The sequence below is a fragment of the Sinocyclocheilus rhinocerous genome, unplaced genomic scaffold (genome assembly GCF_001515625.1).
Source record: "Sinocyclocheilus rhinocerous isolate Xijiao unplaced genomic scaffold, SAMN03320098_v1.1 scaffold2046, whole genome shotgun sequence".
Lineage (NCBI taxonomy): Eukaryota > Metazoa > Chordata > Actinopteri > Cypriniformes > Cyprinidae > Sinocyclocheilus > Sinocyclocheilus rhinocerous.
In genome coordinates this window covers 392,743-416,156 of record NW_015639535.1, presented here as the reverse complement: position 1 = coordinate 416,156, position 23,414 = coordinate 392,743, and the positions used below count along the sequence as shown (strand labels likewise).

The 23,414-nt window shown below is 35.6% G+C and overlaps 1 long non-coding RNA gene across 1 annotated transcript in view; it reads right to left on the bottom strand.

Moving 5' to 3' along the window:
- Positions 1–16,351: 16,351 nt before the first annotated feature.
- Positions 16,352–23,414, bottom strand: part of LOC107751473 (uncharacterized) — a 28,708-nt gene continuing 21,645 nt past the window's right edge. The window contains exons 3-4 of the long non-coding RNA XR_001641247.1: positions 17,629–17,633; positions 16,352–16,364 (exon numbers count right to left, since the gene is read on the bottom strand). This is a non-coding gene — a long non-coding RNA (uncharacterized LOC107751473). The remainder of the gene's footprint in view (positions 16,365–17,628; positions 17,634–23,414) is intronic.

Sequence of the window (23,414 nt, the reverse complement as noted above, 5' to 3'; positions counted from 1 at the left end):
TATCACACAATCAGTCGAAATTAGACAAATTATGGACTCATGCCCATGTGGCATCTGTATAAATTCATGTGATCTACACCTGTTTGACTAAGGTATGTTTTTTGGATATTTAACTAAACTGTGAAATTTTTCAGTACTTCTACAGTGGATGTGTTTGATCTGTATGTGAAGGTGCTTGGTTGTTTATCAGCATTATGTGAAAGTTAAACACTCTCGTTCAATCTTTATCATATTTCTGCTTTCATTTTTCAATGCTTGTGTTGGTCTTGCTCAGAACTGCAAATTCAACAAAATATTTAAATCGCAATATATGCCCATAGGAAAGAAAAATCACAAATGAGATCTCTTTTGTTGTGCATAACTGAAATATTTCTCATCAAAAACTAAATTATTAAAAATAATGAAATAAATATGTTATCTTGTTTTGCAATGAAAAACGATATATTTTTAAAACAAACAAAAAAAGTTTGGAATTGTGTAAAAAGAGAACTTTCAGGGAGTATTGCATTATAGTATTTATTTACATTTAAAGTATATTATTTATTTCTATTTTCCTAGGGCATTGGCAGTAAGTAAATAAATATATACATAACAAAACTCAGTATGTTTATATATTATGCTTAAAACAAGACAAAACGATTCAAGATATATTTTCACAAAACAAGTGATCATCTAATGTGGTTTGCTTCTCAGACACATTTTTCTTATTTAAGGATGTTAAGATATTTTTAAATTGGAAAACAAATTTTTTTCTTGTTTGGATTGTGTTATCCACATTAATTTATCAACAATTGTCTTATTTAGTTCTCCTTGAACTTTAAGGAAACTTAAACTTAATCTGAGACATCATTTGCACATTAATGAATGAAAAATAGGTATTTTCAAAGAGTATTTACATCAATAAAACGTATGCAGTATGAGCAAATAATAAATAAAGTGTAAAATAAAAAGCGGCTCACAACAATAACCTGTGTTTGTCAGACTTCTATCTCTTCAGCGGGATGAAAGTGCCATAATGTTCCCCTCATTAGAATTCATTAGTTATTGTTCTCATTTTGCAATATTCATTCAAACATTTGATTTATTTTGATTAAATTATGATTTCATGGCCTGTCAGATGGGCTCCTTTGAAACTCGGGAGATGAAGAGGGGTTTCGAAGAGGGGCTCGGTAATTACAGCTACTTTGGTGGATGAATAGACTAGAGGCAGGTTTCTAAACTGACGCCGCCATCTGTAAATAAATGCATTCGGCCGTCTGTTTGTACTTTGTGGCGAGAGAGCCATTTCCATTGCGAAAGTTGCAATTTACATGTAAATGATTTGGCAAGTCACAAACTAATTGGTTCACAGAGGTGCAAGGTTTTGTACGGCACGGTAGTTCATAATTGAGAACTGACACCGTCTTTATCAGAAAATAATTTTGTATACTGTTCGCTGGCTCCCAGTACAACCTTCATTATAGACCCCCAGATATGTTTACAGCCAGACCTCCATTTAAAGATGTGTGTGCGGCGAAGTTTGACGTGCCTTATTAATTAAAACGAATACCAGATTAAAAATGCAGCGCCCTTGGCTAGCATATGTTCAACCACAGAGCAAAAACAATACAAATGTCCAAAGAAAACAACTACTTTGAAGATCTGATACAGGCCGGAGATGAATATCAAGGCATCCTGCAAATGTGTGACATCAAAGGTGCAAGGCGTTGCTAGTGAGATATTGTGAATATAAGAGCAAAAATCTGGACTTTGGTGTTCGCAAACGTTGACGTGGTCTGTTAATGAATGTTACTGAAGCGCGCAAACATCTAATCGGGTGTCTTTTTTCTCGTAAATACTCAAAAGCAGCAGGTTGCTAACTCTCAAAGGCGTCACTCTCTTTAGGCTCACGTTTTGACGTGTTTATTCACGATGTGAATTCTTTGCTGATGTGTGAAGTCATTGAAACATGCTGTTTGTTTCTGCTCTATCAGAGAAATATCAAAACACTTCAAATCTTTAACGTTATACCAAAGAACCTCGTAACGCAAACAGACATTTAACAGACTTAAATAGACCAAAAACACACCACAGGGAACTATTTGCATTTCAAAGACCGACACTCAAGTTTGTAAATCATAATCTGATGTTTGGGTTTGAGATGTTTTTCTTTTCATAGTTTGTTTGGTCTCTTTTGTTTCATGTTGACGGCTGTATTAGTTCATTGCAAGTGAGGAAAGTTTAAACATTTGGGGGCAAGCACGCTAACTTAAATTGGTTGTTGGTACTAACCCTTTTCCCAAGGTACCCAGAAAGCTTTGAACATGTTCTTTGAAGAGGTTTTGAACTGTTCTCTGATGGGACTTGAGGTTATTTTATTGTTTTTGTCGCGGAGGTAGTGTTTCTTAGCCATTTCATCCCCTTCAAGTTTGATGAATAGCCTGCATCTCCAATCACACACATAGTCGCCATGTAAACACAGAGCTTGTATATGTAGATCATGGCAGAGGACAAACATCTGGTTACATAATGCAAATTTAGCCCCTAGAGGCAAAGATAGTGGGTTTGTGGGAAGGATGAATTGGTCAACGTTCAGATTATCCATCTTGTGTCCCGGTGGATACCTGCTTTAGCCTTCACGGTCAGCCACACAGGAGATTTATAGATTTCAGATCCTGGGTTTCCGGCAATGAGAGCAAGTCACTAATCGTGACATTTAGACAAATAATGTTTGTGATCACTGACATGGAAATACAGTATAACCATAAATAATGTCATGTAGTTAATTAAATGAAAGACAAACAGTGCACCAACATAAACAGCCACACCAAAGCTCCACCTCAGAAAAAATAAAAAAGTTAATTGTGAATTTATTTTTCACATTTGCAGTTTTGTTTCTCATGGCTGTTGTAGCTTTCTCAATTGTGACTCTTTCTTACAATTGCCACTCTGGTTTCTCAGAGTTGCAACATTGTTTTTCATAATTGTGACTTTGTTTTTCACAATTACAATTTTTTCGCACACTTGTGACTTTCTCACATTTGCAACCTCATATCACATTATTGTTGCATTGTTTCGGCATAATTATAACTGTATCTCATAATTGCGACTGTTTCTCATAGTTGTGAATTTCATACAGGTGAAACTGTTTCTCATTTCTTGTTTCTTGTAATTGTGACTTTTTTCACAATTGCAAATGAGTTTTATAATTGCTACGTTGTTTCTCACAGTTGTGACTTTGTTTCTCATAATTGTGACTGTTTTATTCACAATTAAAAAAATTTTTGCAAACCTGCGACTCTCACAATTGCGGCTTCATACTGCATTATTGTTACATTGTTTCTGATAGTTATGACATTTTGTCCAGTTATGACCAATTTGTTTACCTAAATTGTGACTTTTTTAATATAATGATTGAGACATTATATCTCATAATTGTTGTTTGTCTTAATTTTGATACTTTCTCATAACTGTGACTTTCTCATAATTGCAACTTTTTTTTGCAGATTTTTCTCATAATCATATTTCTCATAAAAGCAGTGTCTTTATGACTTCATATCTTATTTTAATCTCTCTCTCTCTCTCTCTCTTTTTACTCTGAGGCACAAATGGGTTTCCATACATGGCTGTTTCACAAAGAACAAAAAACTAATTTGTTTCAATTATTGCCTGTTTTTGATACTAACAAGTAGATATTAAAGGGGAAAAAGTCAAATCTACAGATCACAAAGTTGAAGGAAAACCTTGAGCGTTTCCATCAGGGCATTTTCAGAATGAAGATGTCACTCAATGTCATTTTACCCACGTCGAGGAAAGCTCTGCAGATTTGAGCAGGACCCTACGGGACCACAGCGTCTTTATCTGGCACGGCTGTGTTCTCGACAGCGCGTGGCCCACTCAATAGTACTGATTGATGTCTCTGCTTCTGGATTTGCCTTCAATTTAGCAGGAGTTGTTTACCTAAATTGTGACTTTTTTAATATAATGATTGAGACATTATATCTCATAATTGTTGTTTGTCTTAATTTTGATACTTTCTCATAACTGTGACTTTCTCATAATTGCAACTTTTTTTTGCAGATTTTTCTCATAATCATATTTCTCATAAAAGCAGTGTCTTTATGACTTCATATCTTATTTTAATCTCTCTCTCTCTCTCTCTCTTTTTACTCTGAGGCACAAATGGGTTTCCATACATGGCTGTTTCACAAAGAACAAAAAACTAATTTGTTTCAATTATTGCCTGTTTTTGATACTAACAAGTAGATATTAAAGGGGAAAAAGTCAAATCTACAGATCACAAAGTTGAAGGAAAACCTTGAGCGTTTCCATCAGGGCATTTTCAGAATGAAGATGTCACTCAATGTCATTTTACCCACGTCGAGGAAAGCTCTGCAGATTTGAGCAGGACCCTACGGGACCACAGCGTCTTTATCTGGCACGGCTGTGTTCTCGACAGCGCGTGGCCCACTCAATAGTACTGATTGATGTCTCTGCTTCTGGATTTGCCTTCAATTTAGCAGGAGGCATGCAAAACGCAGATCCGATTTCTGCTCGGTGGTGTATAGAAACGTCCAATTATGGTGCTGCTGTGACATTGTGAGGGAAGTTTCCAGCTGTGTGGTGTGGTGTGGACCGTAAGATCAGGTGCATAATAAATGTGAAAGTCAGCACTGTTTCATCATTCAGAGAAAAAGAGAGAAACATGGGCAAAATTATATAGGGAATACAATTGTAATGGAAATGTCTTTTTAGGGAAGATATTTAATCCATGCAGTGTTTTTGACAAATGGTACTTTTTTCTCCCCAATGTATGTTTTGCTTTTTTACTTTTTAGTAATCAATGTTGAAGGGCTTTTGGTTACTGGTTAGTGCTATTTAACTGTATATAAGTGCTTCTGGGTCTTTTGTGAAAAAAAGAATTAAACGTCAGTCTGTTTCTCACATTAAGTTATCATATGGCTTCAAAAGACTCTGAATTTAGTCTTAGGAAATATTTCATTGGTTATTTTATAGTGTTTTTAGGTCCTTTTTCAGCTTGAGTGACATGGTTACTATGAATTGCTGTTATATGAAAAGAAGCAGCATGAATATTGTTCAAATTTTCTCTTTTTGTTTTCTACAGGAAAACTAGCAGCATAAACGTTGGAAATGAAACAAAGGTGAGCAAGAGATGACAGAATATAATTTTGCGCGGTGAATTGTTGCTTTAAAAATACCATTGTACCTATTTTGTTTTATTTTATTTTATTTTATTTTTTTATTGGTGGGGAGGATCAGTACACAAAGAAATGTCAAGACAAATGTATGTTTAGAATAACATAACATTATAATACAGTACTTTTACAATTTCTGTCATATGTATTTATTTAAAAAAAAATTTTTTTAAATATTAAGATATTTATTCAAATGTGCTGTGACATATGTTCCAAAGCAACTTATATTCAAAAATATGTCAAGCAATGTCAATTTCTCTCATACATGTATTTATTGTAAAAACTACTAAGAGTACAGTGTTTTCTGGAATACACAGATTTATTTATTTTTTTTATATATTTTTACATCTGAAACATTCTGCGACTTATATCGTGACTTAATGTAATCGTCAAGCAATGTCAGTTTCTGTCATATAGGCTATAGGATATATTTATTTATTGTAAAAATACTTTTCAGCAATGTCACGTTTTTCTATAATCTGAAACATGCTGTGACTTAAATTCAAAAGATACTTATATAATGCAATTACCGGCAAGCAATGTTGATTTCTAGATAGATAGATAGATAGATAGTACTTAGAAGTTGTGTATTTATTGACCGAAACGTGCTGTGACATATATGAAGTCACTCATTCATATAATGCAAGTAACATCAAGCATTTTTTTTTTGTGAATGTACGAATTTTCCACACACCCATAGTATCAGTTTTACTTTAAATATATTTCTTTAGATTTGACGTTTAAAATTTTGTTTATAATGGATGCCACTATCATTTATGTTCCTATATTCCTGTCGTGTTCTTAATACTGTTAAATTTAAATGAGTTGTGAAAGCTCTGCAGATTTGAGCAGGACCCTACGGGACCACAGCGTCTTTATCTGGCACGGCTGTGTTCTCGACAGCGCGTGGCCCACTCAATAGTACTGATTGATGTCTCTGCTTCTGGATTTGCCTTCAATTTAGCAGGAGGCATGCAAAACGCAGATCCGATTTCTGCTCGGTGGTGTATAGAAACGTCCAATTATGGTGCTGCTGTGACATTGTGAGGGAAGTTTCCAGCTGTGTGGTGTGGTGTGGACCGTAAGATCAGGTGCATAATAAATGTGAAAGTCAGCACTGTTTCATCATTCAGAGAAAAAGAGAGAAACATGGGCAAAATTATATAGGGAATACAATTGTAATGGAAATGTCTTTTTAGGGAAGATATTTAATCCATGCAGTGTTTTTGACAAATGGTACTTTTTTCTCCCCAATGTATGTTTTGCTTTTTTACTTTTTAGTAATCAATGTTGAAGGGCTTTTGGTTACTGGTTAGTGCTATTTAACTGTATATAAGTGCTTCTGGGTCTTTTGTGAAAAAAAGAATTAAACGTCAGTCTGTTTCTCACATTAAGTTATCATATGGCTTCAAAAGACTCTGAATTTAGTCTTAGGAAATATTTCATTGGTTATTTTATAGTGTTTTTAGGTCCTTTTTCAGCTTGAGTGACATGGTTACTATGAATTGCTGTTATATGAAAAGAAGCAGCATGAATATTGTTCAAATTTTCTCTTTTTGTTTTCTACAGGAAAACTAGCAGCATAAACGTTGGAAATGAAACAAAGGTGAGCAAGAGATGACAGAATATAATTTTGCGCGGTGAATTGTTGCTTTAAAAATACCATTGTACCTATTTTGTTTTATTTTATTTTATTTTATTTTTTTATTGGTGGGGAGGATCAGTACACAAAGAAATGTCAAGACAAATGTATGTTTAGAATAACATAACATTATAATACAGTACTTTTACAATTTCTGTCATATGTATTTATTTAAAAAAAAATTTTTTTAAATATTAAGATATTTATTCAAATGTGCTGTGACATATGTTCCAAAGCAACTTATATTCAAAAATATGTCAAGCAATGTCAATTTCTCTCATACATGTATTTATTGTAAAAACTACTAAGAGTACAGTGTTTTCTGGAATACACAGATTTATTTATTTTTTTTATATATTTTTACATCTGAAACATTCTGCGACTTATATCGTGACTTAATGTAATCGTCAAGCAATGTCAGTTTCTGTCATATAGGCTATAGGATATATTTATTTATTGTAAAAATACTTTTCAGCAATGTCACGTTTTTCTATAATCTGAAACATGCTGTGACTTAAATTCAAAAGATACTTATATAATGCAATTACCGGCAAGCAATGTTGATTTCTAGATAGATAGATAGATAGATAGTACTTAGAAGTTGTGTATTTATTGACCGAAACGTGCTGTGACATATATGAAGTCACTCATTCATATAATGCAAGTAACATCAAGCATTTTTTTTTTGTGAATGTACGAATTTTCCACACACCCATAGTATCAGTTTTACTTTAAATATATTTCTTTAGATTTGACGTTTTAAATTTTGTTTATAATGGATGCCACTATCATTTATGTTCCTATATTCCTGTCGTGTTCTTAATATTGTTAAATTTAAATGAGTTGTGGAGTGAGGGAATCTAAAATACATGTTTGTCCATGTTTTATTTACAGGTATTTTACATTCATAATTAAATGTTATTTATACACATATTTTCGACTTGTAGTCATATTCAACCATTTTTCCAGAAAGTGCGGTTCCAAATGCTATTCCGAATACAATTACTGCATACGCTACTGCTACGTCACGAACATCTCACTTGCAAGTTAGCTGTATTGCTCAAGTCCTTTTAAATGATTTAGAATATGCTAACGCTCTAGCTGGAGAGATGTTGTTTGGTACTAAATGGCTTTATTTACATAGAGAGCCTAGAGATTTGGAGCTCAAAATATCCATATTCAAACTAGCTGGCAGATACTTGCTTCCACCGCATGGAACATCACCTTCTAAGATGATAAATCACGCTGTTGCGTAGCACGAACACGCAATTAGCATTGCTTGCTAAGCTGCGCGTTAGCAGTTTTAAACACTCAAATTGAATATGTATCGTGGTCGCAAACACAGCGATTGCGAAATTCTCATCCCATGGCTTAGCGCTAGCTCATACCTCTATCCTTGTGCCGTATGTTTCTCAGAGACGCAGCGGCGGCCTGCGTGGCTTTAGAATGTATCTGCAGCGAGGAGATAAAGGCCTCTCGCGTCCCGAACATGACACGTGGATTATAATGCCCGTTCCCACCCGCTGCTCGGCAGACCCCCAGTCATGCTCACTCGACAGCAATCCATGGAGCCTTTTTCTCTCCCGGTCAAGGATGGGTCATTTTATTTTTAGAGCCTGCCAGCCGCTGGGGTTGGATTTACCTGGTAATATTTATTTAATGTGAGCTGGTAAATGTAACATAAAACGACTTATCGACTAACAAGTCCAACAGCTTAAGTGTCTACCAATGTCCTCGATCCCGAGCACTAAAATATAGAGCCCAACCCCTTCCAAAAGTCAGTTTGTCTGAATTACACACTTTGACCAATTGAATGGAGTCACGTACATACGTTTCCTGCTTGCGTTTTAAAGCACAATTGTTTATGGGTGTGTTTTTCATAAATTTGCACTTGGTGATATTTTAACGTCGTAATCAGGGATGGGTCATTAGGCGAATGGGTCCAAGCGTTAGTGGGGATCATAATGACATTTTGATTATTGCTGGTGCTGTGTACCTGTGTACCTCATTATGTCGGGTATTCATTTACATTGTTAATGATTCAGCGTCTGGTTGGCTCAAGCTAAGGTCAAGAAAGTTATTGAAAATTTTGGGTGACAGAATACACTTGGTCATTTTGATGAGATTGCAAACCAAAATATAGATGGTAGGCCGACAGTATATATAACAGTAATAGTATGTATGCAATTATGTAGCTAAAACTGTACAGCATGCTGCTAGCAATGTGGTGATGCTTATTTTGGATAGTCAACTTTACAAATTAAAAACTTTGTCAGTTAATTATTTTCTCTTTTTATTTGGACTTGATGGACGGAATCAAAAGTATTAAACCTAAAATGCAACTGTTTCCTCGCTTGTGAGAAATGTCATGTAGCTTTTAAGTCGCTGAACTATCTTACTGATAAAATCGTCAGAGTAGCGCTAACAACATTAGTGTGTGTGCAAACTGAATGTGTGTGCGTCTGTAAGGGAGAGAGAGCGGGAGAAATAGAGTATGTGCTTTCTGTACATAATAAAGCGTAATTGTGTGGAAAAAGATTGAAATAATCTGTCGTTTTTATCCTATTGTTTACTGTATTTATTTGTTTGGCCAGTGTCATTGAGGGTTTTGGTTATTTTGTTGTTGTAAGACCTTTGAAATAACTGAAATCATTTGGCGAAGTGATATGGACATGTAATGCGGTCAAGACCTTCGCCGTACGTTTCCCTGAAAATAATTGCACACCTTTGAACGTTCATCAGCCAGTCAGATTCAAGAATTCAATGGCCCCGTAGTATAAAGATAAAAAACATTCACAGCCAATCAGAATCCACTGAGCATTTAAAGCTGGCAGACATCATAGCTTAAAGGCAGAGTAAGGGATTTCTGGCGTGTCTACGGACGTGAGCGGTGCGGCGCAACAAATCCCCGACAGAAAGCTGCTGCCGGGTTCTATTTATGACGTGCTGACACATTTCAAATGGTTTTCAACGGTCGTTTGACCTCTTTCTCGCGTCCAGTGTAGGCAGACTTTAGTTGTTGTAGACACGGTGTTACTCACCTACTGAGAAGAAACATAGCAACCTCGGCGTCCGATCGCAGGCCTCCGCTCCTTGAGTTCTCTCCAGCGCTGGAAAGCTGATCCGATATTTACACGGGTCCTACTTCTTGCCTTATCGTTCCGCAGACGTTTTCCTCTTTTGTTTTTTATCCGCCATCTCTATCTTTCTGTCGCTCGGCTCGGCTAATGTCCGTCCCATGCACTGAACGCGCTCTCCTCCACATCATGAGTAGACACGCCCCTTATTGCTGATTGGCTACAAGTTTGTTTTGCGATTCGGCCCGAATCAGTTTTTAAAGCGTTTTTGAAAAATCACTTACTCTGCCTTTAAGTGCATTCATATAATAAATATAATTGTCTGTTGGTGTGGATGCTAATATAGTTACAGTTATAGTTATCGTTCTTGGTGTGAATGGAACATTACATCTAAAAAGCTTTTACTTTAATCTTATCATAGCTCTAATACTATGTACTAGTCAGTTTTAAGAATCCAAGCTGACTAGATTCAGCGTTTGTTTACACGAGAAAGTGGCAAACAAACATCCTTGGAGTGTCATTATCAACTCTTATCAGAGGCCAGAGCGAACACTTCAACATTAACTGTACTCAAAAAGTAGTTTGCGCCGCATGGGCGAGAAAAGAGGGAAAGTTTTGAATGACTTGGTTGCTCCATGACATTTGCTAATGTAACCAAGTTCCCCTGAGTGTACCTTCAATCTGAAGGTACTCGCCTGCAGCCACACACTCAATTTAGTTGGCGATAAAGTAGGTTGAAGTTATCTAGAATTAAATTCATAATGCAGAATGACAATAAGATATTCCCTCAGCAGGTGTGCTTTTTTACCCCCGAATCAAACATTGGGCCATTGGAGGGGTCAAATATTAATAGAGATCTTTCATAGTTTGCGCATATTACGTTTCTTACTGAAAGTGACCTACAATGACGGTGGAGCCGGTGACCTCAAGCAAATGGAGAAAAAAGATTCTCTTCTGTTTTAAATTAAATTACTGGATTTTCTCGTGCCACAATTTTCAAATAGGATGAGGTACCGCCGTCGGGTTGACCTTCAGATGTGGCCTCATGGGAAATCGGCTTATGAAGAAATGAAAAGACCAAAGCACTTCGATACAAGCCGACTGTTTAATTTTCAGGCTTTAGATGGTCAATTATTTGTTCTTGTTTAGCGCGAAAGATGAGTCTTCATTAGATAAAGGTTTTACAATTGAGGCCGACTTCAAAAAGAAATTATTTCCTTCATCGGGAAGTAATAGTCCTTTTCCCAGATAGTTGTCCGTGTCCATCTTCAGATATCTTCCTGGCCTCACCTGTGCTGATTAATGAGATATTGTATGCATAATTAAAGCCTGCTCATTGCTAACAACATGCTGCCTTTAATAAATGGAGCGTTTCTCCTCATCATCTGCACGGTTTGTGTTGTTGTCAATAGAAATCTTGGCTCCAGCTATTCAAGCGTTTCAGTATTTATTTTGTGAATCAGCTTTTATTTGTATATTTTCTTTTTTTATTTCAATTTTACATTTTTTGTTGTTGTTGTTTTTGTGTCTTTTTGTAGGTTTGTTATCTCTATATTTTTTAAATAAAAGTTATTTTAGTACATCAAGCTGATTTTTTTATGTTAAAACTTCACAATAAGGTTCCATTTGTTATCATTACTTTACATGTAAAGCATTTATTAATCTCAGTTCTGATTCATTGCAACATTTACTAATACATTAATACAATCCAAAGTTGCATCTGTTAATATTAATTAATGGACCTGAGCTAACATGAACTAACAGTTGTACTTTTATTAATTAACGTTAACAGAGATGAATAAATACTGTAACAAATATATTGTTCATTGTTAGTTTATATTAGTTGATGCATTAATTAACGCTAACTAATGAACCTTATTGTAAAGTGTTACCTTTTTATTTCAGTTCACATTTATTTTATTTCAAGTAATATATTTTTTTTATTTACATATATATCTTAATATATAAAAATTTATTTTAAGATTGGAAATGTATGTTGCGGCCCCTTGAAGTACATTTTTTACATTTAGTTGTGATTTATATTTTTAATGTTAAAATATTCCCTAAAAATGTATAAGCATATATTTGAAATACATTTTTGCCAGTTTTTGTTTGTTTCTTTGTTTATTGGTGGAAAATAAACCAAAAAAAGATATATATTGTTTTGAGTTTGTAACACTTCTAAGTGTTTTAAATCTTCAGTTAGAGCCCTTCACCACAGTTCAACAGCCTTTAAACTTTGCTGTGGATATACAATACTAATATACCATAATCATGGAGTGCTTGGCAACAGTGTAACGTGTAACAGGGGTCAGTGTGTTTATTCTGATGAGGGCCAGGGCAGAGGGACGTTAATACCGTGTGAATGAATTATTCAGTGTGCAAGGCTATGCTTATCTACTTCATTAATTTAATTTCCTGAATAATGAGGTTAATCCCTTCTTTCAATGGCCGAGACATTTTTAAAGTGCAGATTGACTATGCAATTGATTATGAACAAAATCCAGTTCATTATAATTCTCAGCCAGGCACTTGTGCAGATTGTGGGCATTTGATGAAAACAATTTTATTGATGGATTTAGAAATGTGCCATAAATGCTGTAATATGGAGAGCTGTGAAAGAGTTATTCAATGGATATAACTTTCTCTTTTTTTGCAGGAAGTGTTTATGCTGTGCACATATGTACATTTTCTATATGCATATGGAATAGTTGAACTAAATGACCTACTACATGACGGCAGTATGCAACCAGTGCACACTGGGCAAAATACCGTATCCCAAAATGGAATGCATTGCCTTGACCTTCTGTTTTCAATTTGATGAATGAGTAGGAACCAAGATATTGATTGGCCAAGATATGTATATTTTTGCTAAATATTATGTACAATTTGTATTTCAAAATAAAAATAATGTAGTAGTTTTACGAATCATATGTAACTAGTTTACGAATTTTCTCACCAAATAAAAAAAAAAACTTGACAAACTTGAAATACACTGTAAACACAATTCTGAGAACTGTAAAATATAAACTCGCAATTGCAAGAAAAAAGTTAGAATTGTGAAAAGTCGCAATTCAATTTTTTTTTTTTTTTTTTAAAGGGGTCATATGACGTTGCTAAGCATAACATTATGTTGTGTATTTGATTGGCCAGCTATCCAGTGTGTTATGATTGGCCGAATACCTCAAGCGTGTGACAAATGTTATGCCCCTTACCATATTGTGATGCCGTGTCTACTAAAGCGAGAATCAAAGTTACATCATCTTTCTTTGCGTAAACATTTGGGCGGTGTTATGCAAATCTTCCCACACAGTAATGTAGACATGTGGGGGCGTGTTTAAACGAGGCGTTTTAGGAGGGCGTGGACAAGTCTTAACTTTTATAAAGAATATCTCTTTGGGTTTGAGACTTTAGTCTTTGCAACTTTAGGTATCTTATCTATGCATGAACAGCTTGTAACACTCCAAAGAGAAAGGAAAATTTGAAATGGCATCATATGACCCCTTTAATTCTGTGGTGGAAAACAGAATTGTGAGATGTAAACTCAGAATTGTAAAATGTAAACACAGAATTGCGAAAAAAAGGCTGAATTCTGAGTTTGTCTCACAATTCTGGATTTTTTTATTAGAATTGTGAGATAAAATGTCACAGTTACCTTTTTAATATTTTTATTCCATAGCAGAAACAAAACCAAATACAATACAATATCATATACAGTATAATAGAATTTTTTAAAAGTGAGATGTAAACTCAGAATTCAGAAGTCAGATTTGCCAGAAACAAAGTCTGAATTGTGAGATATAAACTCAGAATTGCCAGATATAAACTCAAAATTCTGAGATATAAAGTCACTTTTTTTTTTTTTGTGGCAGAAATGGGCTTTCATAAAACAAATGCATCTGTGGCTCCTCAAACATAAATAATATCTTACTATCTCTCTCTCTCTCTCTCTGTGTGTGTGTGCGCGCGCATGTGCATTGAAGTTTTGGAAACAAGAAAAATTATTCTCCAGAATCTCTTGGAAGAGAAAGCCAAAGAGACTTTGATGCGTGCAAGGTTTACATCTTTTAACTGCATGGATTCTCTCTCTCTCTCTCTCTTCCGGTGCGCGTGTGAGTGTGAGTGTTCAGAGCGGCATGAGTGTGGAGTTACATTGTCTAATATTCCACCTTTTGTTTCTAATGATACACTGGTAAAGATTTTGTCCCGCTATGGAAAGCTGGTGTCACCCATTAAGAAGATTCTTATTGGTACCACTTCACACATTTTTGAAGATGAATTAATTTTTGCACTTTATTGATTTGTATTGAGTTGTAACTTGATACTTATTACTTGAGTTTATGTAATTGTAAGTAGGAGATTTGTTGTAAATAAAGTCTTTGTAAATTCAAAAAAAAAAAAAAAATTCTCTCTCTCTCTCTCTCTCTCTCTCTTTCTCTCTCTCTGTAGATTTTTCTCTCTCTCTTTCTTCCTTCCCCCTCAACAGGGCGTTTGGCGGCCGTTCATCTCTGCCAAATCCGGATAGCCAATCTTGGCGGTTGGATTGTGTGAGTGAAAGTCACTAGAAGTCAGTACTGTCCCACATCAGTCAGGACGTGAGGGGACACACAGTGTCAGCATTCCCACAGCGGTTACAGGGGCGGAGACGAACAGATGGCTTGTGGGTGATTATTGGGGAGAGCGAGTGGACGAGAGAGAGAGAGAAGAAATGAGTTTTCAGAGCAGACGTGAAGTTTTCGATAGTTGAACTCCATGAAAAATGAGACGCGTGCGTGACACACAAACAAACACATCGCAAGTCGAACACACAGATGGAATTTGCTGATGCAGCATTGTGCGGAAATGTAATATCATACAGTTGTCAATTAACTTTTACTCTGGAGAGAAGGGGAAATATGTCTCTTATAACCTTTTCTTCACGTATACGCCGTATTCACCGGTCAACCCCGGTGGCTTTAATGAACTCCAGGCTGCAACTACGCAGTAATTTAATGATGAGAATGACAGCGCGGTTAGAGCCAACACTAGCGAAGCAAGAAAACAAACATAACATACGACCCCGCAAACAGAGTCTACCACTGGCAATATGTCACTCGGTGAGAAGCCTTCTCGTATTTTATTCAAACTGTGCAGGTCCAATAACAAATGACGTCAAGTGTCAGCAAGCTGCTGTTGATAAACGTCCTATTTTTTCCCCCTAGAACACTCTTGAATTACTTATCACTTACTTAATTAATAATTTGCTTCTTATTAGTGTGACTTTATGAAATTTCCAACTGTGACTAAAGGGGATTTCTGAGTGAAGCTTAGTAGGCCTACTTGAGTAGACAGACTTAAAAAATTAACATTACCAGTTTTATGTTGACTTATGTACAGTAATTTGGTGTGTGTGTGTGTGTGTGTGTGTGTATATATATATATACATATATATATATATATATATACCATACTATGGAATATAGTAGCTATACAGAAACTATAAGTCAATGGCTACCGTCAACTCTTTGGTTACCAACATTCTTCAAAATATCTTCTTTTGTGCTCAGCAGAAGAAAGAAACTCATACAGGTTTGGAACAACTTGAGGGTGAGTAAATGATGACAACATTTTAATTTTAGGGTGAACTATCCCTTTAACGCTACAGTATGGAAGACATTTCTATATATTTATGTGTAATGTATTTGTATTAGATTTTCCTGTAAGAATGTATATTAATTTGTTTGGCCAACATGTCAATCCATAGCGATTGACAATGCATTCAAGGTCGACATCCTGTCATTATGGGAATCAAACCCTTGGCGTTTTTTCTCAACACGCTGCAGTATATAAGATATTCAGCCAAGACCTTTTTGTATGTGACTTTTCATTTACATTAATTAATTTGGTCCTCACGTCTATTCAATGTGCATGTAAAGTATAATTTCATCTCTATATGTATTTCTTATATGTATTTCTATATGTATTTCTTATATCTTATATATATATGAATTTAACCCATGACCTTGGCGTTGAAGAAAACATGCATATATAGTTATTCACATGCTGTCAGTAAAATAAAAGTCCATAAACTAAACTTCATTCATCCGAGAAGAAAAAAAAAGAAACGATGCAAGAACACAACATAAAAACCACCATTTTGGAAAAGTGGGAATTTTCGAGGTTAAAGAGCTGTGAGTGTGTGAGCCTGATGAGATTTTAAGTGATGCTCATTTCACTGCACCGCATCTCACCCGGATTCTTATTCATATCCTATCATTCCGATATCAGGCTCCGGATCGCTCAGGATATTAAACAGACAATAATAAAGGCCTATATTAGATTGGCGAGGAAAACGGCCACCTGCGGCCACAAATGTTCAATGATCCAGAAAACGCAGCGACGAGAGAACGTGGAGATGGTTTGCTCGTGTACGATAATCAATTAACTCATTGATTTCAGGAAGAAAGGGCACTTTAACAGTCGGATTTTAGCGGCCATGGCGTCAGACCTCTGACCGAGGGTTGATTATGATTGTGAACCGTTGCACAAAACAACTTCATTTCACACAGTCTCTAAAGGGTTTGGAAAGTGCCTGAATCCACAGATTACTCACTGCACTGAGAACTTATTTGGCAGAATGGACTCCACGGACAAATGTTTTCGGTCAAGGGGGATTGGTAGCAGCTTTATATAAATACACTGGATTGCTATCAATGTAGGGTTGAAATGTCTGAAAATGTCCTCAAAAGACCCAACTTGTGCCAAAAGTTATATTTATTCACTTACAAATACATTTTTATCTAAAGTAAATTATTAATTAGAATAATAAAAGCAGAAACATTCGATCCAGGGAGAAAACAATACAGTCACACCATACTAAATGTATTTTAACTGCATTTTATGGTCTAGGTTAGCGTAAAGTAATTACGATTACGAATGATAAATGTGAATGGGAGTCCCCACAAGGATATAAATACAAAGCTTGTTTCACTACAATTATAGATCCACCTAGAGGAACAATTCATTTTATGGCTTAAAGTTTGCTCCTTTTTAGTTCAGCAAAGTTCTCAGTGGTCTTTGTGACTTTGTCTCGGAATATTCTTCAGAAAGTCATTAGGATGAACATGAATAGGCCTAATGTTTGATAAATTGTATCAGTATAGAACTATAAAGTGACTGCGAATTACATAACCATAAGAACTTGAATAAGACATGTTTGAGTTCATAATATTGAGATTTGACTCTTGATTTTAGACTTGAGTTTTTTGGCAAATCTGAGCAGAGTTTAAAACTATAGACTTTATAGGAGATGACATTACTAGGGTTGTTTCTCAGGAGATTTACGCAGAATCTTAATTTGCTCTCTACTTTATCTCATTCGTGTTTTGGAGAAACAGTTAAGCTATTAAAGAGATCTAATCTGTGATTATTCTTTTCTAGGAGATGTTAAATCTGACAAAAGTTTAACAAATATGTACATTTCTAGAACTCTAAGAGGAGAGACATGAGATTACTATGATCCTTTGTTTTCCCCCCCATGAGAAAAAAACTGAGAAGCAGGAGATTGATGAAAAATTTCTCTCTGCTCTCCATTTTATATAATTTCTTCTTAAGATAAACAATTGAGAAATTACTGAAATTACTATTTTTCATTTCCTATTTGTATTTTGCTAAATATACCAAATCTGAGCAAAGTTTGAGACATTGTTGAGATCTCTTCTGAAAACTCAGAGACAAACACTGAAACATAGTATTCTCAGGAGAAAAATGTGAATAACTGAGATATTAAGATCTCATTTCTTATTGTTATGTCCTGTTGTTTAGATTATTCAGGTCTTTTATCTCAGAAGAATGTTTTGAGATGCAGAAGACTTGCTATAAGAATCCACATTTGTTCTCTATTATTGCGTTGCTATTTTGAGTCATTATATAGACCTCGTCTGTGATTTTTTTCTTTTCTAGAAGCTGGAGCACATGTTGTGAGGAGAACGTCTCAGGTTACGTATGTAACCATGGTTCCCTGAGTAGAGAACGAGACACTGCGTCCTCTAGGGGTCGCTATGGGGAAACCTAGAGGACGCAGTTCGAAGTTCCCATGAAAGGGAACGTCTCAGGTTACGTATGTAACCATGGTTCCCTAAATAGGGAACGAGACACTGAGTCCTCTAGGTTTCCCCATAGCGACCCCTAGAGGACGCAGTGTCTCGTTCTCTACTCAGGGAACCATGGTTACATACGTAACCTGAGACGTTCCCTTTCATGGGAACTTCGAACTGCGTCCTCTAGGTTTCCCCATAGCGACCCCTAGAGGACGCAGTTCGAAGTTCCCATGAAAGGGAAACATGAGATTACTAGGCTTGTTTCAGGAGAAAACTCTGAGAAGTATACGAGACTTGAGGTAAAATTTCTGTATGTTCTCTATTTAATCTCATTGCTGTCTAGAAAAAAAAAAACCTATTCTCTATTGCAATATAGAGATTAGATTCCAGATATTTATCAAAATCTGAGCACAGTTTGAGAGGTTGTTGAGATCTCTTAAGAAAACTCAGAGAGGATTTTTCTCTCAGGAAAAACATGAGAAGCGAAAACATCTCCAAATATTTTTTTGTTGCTGTCTAGGACAAACAATCAAAATATTAAAGAGATCTCATTTGTGGTTTTTATTTCTTGTTTTAGCAAATCTGAGCACATTCTGAGACATTAGCTATGTTTCCATCTAAAGCTGTGAATTTAACTATGCGCAAAATTGTAATATTACATAAAATATTTGCGAATAAAGGACTGTTTTCATCCAACAAGTCAAAGGGATTTGACTTTTTTGATGCGCATGGAGGAATTTATTCGGTAAATGTGTTTCCATCTCCCATATTCGCATTAACCCTTAGTCCACCTCAAGCCAGTATAAAAACATTTTTGTAAATTAAGGGGATTTGTTTTTCAAAACTTGGCATTTCCATCACTCGTTTCTGATGCGGTACTTCAAAATCCGCATAAAAACAGGGTGATGAAAACATAGCTATTGAGGTCTCTAAAACTGTGCGATTATAAGATTCCTTTATCACAGAATAAAAATCAGAGAAGCTTTTAATAAAAGTCTCCAGTAGTCTAATTATTGGGGTCCAGGAGTAATATATAATGAGTAACTATACTGAGTAAACTCCTTTGTCATTTTTCTTTCATACAGGAGAGTTTATAACATCAAAGCAATTTATTGATTATTGCAAATGTAAAACGGTAAAAAGACACCACTTTATTTATCTTCCTCAATATATTTGATTCATTGCAGACCATTACAGATCCATTTCCATGTTGTCTGTCGCCGTGATGGAAATACAAGTCTCGTATGTCTTATTACTTATAGGTTATGCTTTCATCTGTGGTATTCACTGAGCCCATGTTTGCTCTAAACAGTCATGCTCTTCCCATCCCGCTCAACAAATGAGAGTGGTATCACGCTGTGTGTTTTCATTCCGAACAGCATTAATATTGGAGCAGGCCTCATCTGTGCGTTTAGAGTTGTTCAAGCCCATTAAAGGTTCATCGTGCCCTGTAAATATTAAAAACCCCTGCTGTTTCGTTTTGGTGCAGCTGGACATGAGAGTAATGGATGGATGCTCTATGGCGGCTCAATGCAGAACGCTAAAAGGTTTTTGGTCGTAGCCTTGATTTAATGCAATTAGTTCTGCCAATGAAATGCGCAGCAGGATTGGTCAGTCCTGGCCATGTTTGTTATTGCAGAAAGAAGATTAGGTTTGTGAAACACCTGATTTTGACCTTTTTGGTTTTTATCTAATGCCCTTTTTCCAGAAGCATAGAAACAAACTTTTTAATTACAAAAAAAAAAAAAACATAGTGATTAGATAATTTGAGGTGAAATACACCCTACTTATTTATATTATTATAAATATATTATTTATATATTTATATCATCATTACATTAATATATTTGTTTATCATTGTAATTTTGTACAATATTTTACATTATTATATGTATATTTGTAGAATGATTTAACAACAATTCTAATTATTATTATATAATTTTTTTTATTTATAATTAATTTTCCCCTTATTATTATTGTTGTTTTTGTTGTTGTTGCTGCTGTTTATTATTGTATTTTTTAAAATAAATGATGCATAAATGATTCATATAAACTTTTTACATTATTATACATATTTTTTAAATATCGTATTTTTATCTATTTTCTTTCTGACAAAAAAAAGAAAAAAGAAAAAAGAAAAAAAAAAGACAGATGCAAAAGGATATATTAGCCCTTGGCTTTGAAGAAGAGAGTAGGGACATTATTGTAACTTAAAACAATTTATATTCATATAAAAAAAAAATTGTATATAATTATACATTTTTTTTAAATATTAATACAATATTTGTATCTTAAGTGAGAAACTAATCAAGAGCTGAGCTCTTTTTATTATTTTTTTTTTTTTTATTCAGAAACATTTGAGATAAAGCTGATAATTGATAAGATTCTCAGTTATGTTTCATCCAAATCTCCTGAGCTCAAAACCTTTTCAGATCAAAACGAGGCTTCTTTATCTCTCTCTCTCTGTACTTAAGAGTGAAAAATATAATGAATATTAAAAAACAGTCTTTTCATTTCATAGCAAAGAGTCTGAAATGCAGATGAAATGCTCTATTGAAATCTCATTACCGGCTTCATTTTCAAACGAGTTTGAGAATTTTAAATAGTGAATAATCAGACCTAATATAATGTAAATTAATTTATTAAAGAAGTTTACACAAAGGTTGACCCTGAGCTGATATGCACTATAAATATCAGGAGGGTGTCGGAACAGATCAAAGGAAGCCCTGCAGACTTCTTTCCAAGGCTTTCTCCAAACCTTTAAAAATTCAGCAACACGTACTTCACGAAACCTCACTTTGATACAGATCTAGCGCTAAATGCCTGTGCTAAGTCTCTTATTCTTAATAAAGCGCCTCAAACAAAGTACCAGGAGATACAGCTTCCGTTTGAAGGAGTCTTGCCTTAATTAAATCTTAAATCGAGTCTTAGTTCTAATCTTATTTTTTTTTATGTTAGCTTTGAAAGATACATTAGATTATTCTGTTTTTCCCATAGCTGCTTCTTTGTTGCATATTCATCCGCTGATGTATGGTTTATTGCAATCCCTTGTGTTTCCGTGCTTGTTGTTGTATGTAATCAGTGTTTATCAGAAAAGTCCTTAGAGATATTCTGTCACATCCATAATTAATGCATATGGCAGTCTGTAGAGGAAACAAGCTATCCCTACTGCTTGGGAGAGGGAGAAAGAAGAGCTCTATTCATTAAAAACCAAAAGAGGCCACAATCTACAGTTTTCTAGCATTCTATCCAAAGCCCAATGTTTAATGATGTCAAAGTTCCTTACATTTTAATTTTTGTTTCATACAATAGCCTTCAGCTCTTTACAACTAAACAGACTGTTTTAATACTGTAGCTTTAATATCCATATATAAATTAACTCTGTTATGACTGGCTAACTTTAAAGCAGTGCTTGAAACTGCTTAGTAATGCACTGAAACCACTCAGAACACTTTTGCATCAGTGCATAGCAACGCCTTGACAGCCACCCACAACATCCTAGGAACAATGTTCCAAAAACAATGTTCTAAAAATATTCAGAACACATTAACAACTGCATAACAACACCCTGGAAACCACACACAACATTATGTATAGGAGCCATATTGCAACAAAGTAAAACCAATCACATTAGCAAACACATAGAAACACCATGGCAACCACCCATAAAACCCTAGGAATCACATAGCAATGCTCGAAAAAATATTCAGAGCACATTATTCACTGCATAGCAACACCCTATCAACCAACAACAACAGCACAGCATTCATAAAGATGTGACACTTAGAACAGACATAAAACTGCATAGCAACACCCTGGCAACTACCCACAGCACTCTAGGAACCACACAGAAATGCACAAAAATATTATATTAACAATGGCATAGCAACACCCTGGTAACCCCCCAATCACTGCAAAGAAAGTTTACACTAGTGCGTTTTGTTTTAAAACGCATAACTTTTGCTTCGGTTACGCCTGTTGTTTACACTACTCTGGAGTTTTCAAGGGAGACTTTCGAAAATGCCGCAGACCCCGTTTTAGTTTGAAAACTCCGGGCTTGCGTTTCAGTGTGTACAGACCAAAACTGAGACTTTTGAAAACCATGGCGTGGCTGCCCACATTCGCTCTGCATATCCTTGATGACCGTGTAAACACCTCATGCTCATTGCTGTACCTGCCAGTGACTGGCAACCAACTTGCTGTTTACACTTTTACACCGTGTCCTAACTACATGTGACGTGACGCCGCAACACACAATAAAAGGTATTTTTTCCATGTTAATCAGTTTTTGTCCTAACTAGCCGCGACTGCGACAAGCAAAATTTCTATTTTAGAAATGGTTTCTATTTCCGTGACGTCGCGGCTGGAGCAACAACATACAAACTATATGACAGTAGATAATCTCAGGTGATTATGTGCTTTATTCAAAGTTAGGCGTGTCTAATGTGAATTTAAATATCATTGTGTGTGACCTTATAGCCATACTGAAAGCAACAACAGATAGTTGAACCAACGAGTGTATCCCATAACAAAGTCACCCAGTATGTACATGAGTGTACAGTATGAGTGTATATATGAGTGTATCCCATATCAGTCCCTCAGTATGTACATTTAATAATGTTAAAAAGGTTTAAATAATTGTTAATGAGATTATAAACATCCATTTCGTTGTGAGTGCAGTGCGTTTCTTAGAGAGCCCGCCACCACACATGCTTTTGATTGGCTGTGATATTTGATCGATTCTGTCGTGTCTCAGTGTCACGTCTGGTGTAGACACCCAAGTTGCTTGTCACTGGAATCTTGTCGCATCGCGTGTAGTTAGCACACGGTGCTACGAGCATGCCCAGTGTGCATGAATGGTCATGTGACGTGTTTGGATGGAGATCATTTCTGAAATGCAGTGAAAATGCCAATGTAGACGAGGATAGCTTTCATTTTAAAACACCATTTTAAAACAAAACACACTAGTGTAAACAAGGCCTTAGAACACACTGAGAAATGCATAGCAACGCCCTGGCAACTATCCACAACACTATAGGAACCACATAGCATGCACTAAAAATATTCAGAGCACATTTTGCACTGCATAGCTGTCACGCTGACACACACACGAGGAACGAGGAGACGCTGGAGAATACTTTTACCAAGACTTTATTTGCACCAAGGGAGACGAACACAGGAAGACGTTCACACGAAGACCTTCAACAGCGGACAGAGAACTAGGGACTGGGAACACTTTTTATACACACAGGAGGAGGGGCTGACGAGACACACCTGGGATCAATGGAAATTAAACATGGGAAACACCTGGGAAGAAATCAACTAAATTAATCAGGGGAGGAACAGGAAACAAACCAAATAAGGGCATGGGAAGGCACATGGGGAGCAGGACACACACGAAACATGGAACAGAGTCTGACAG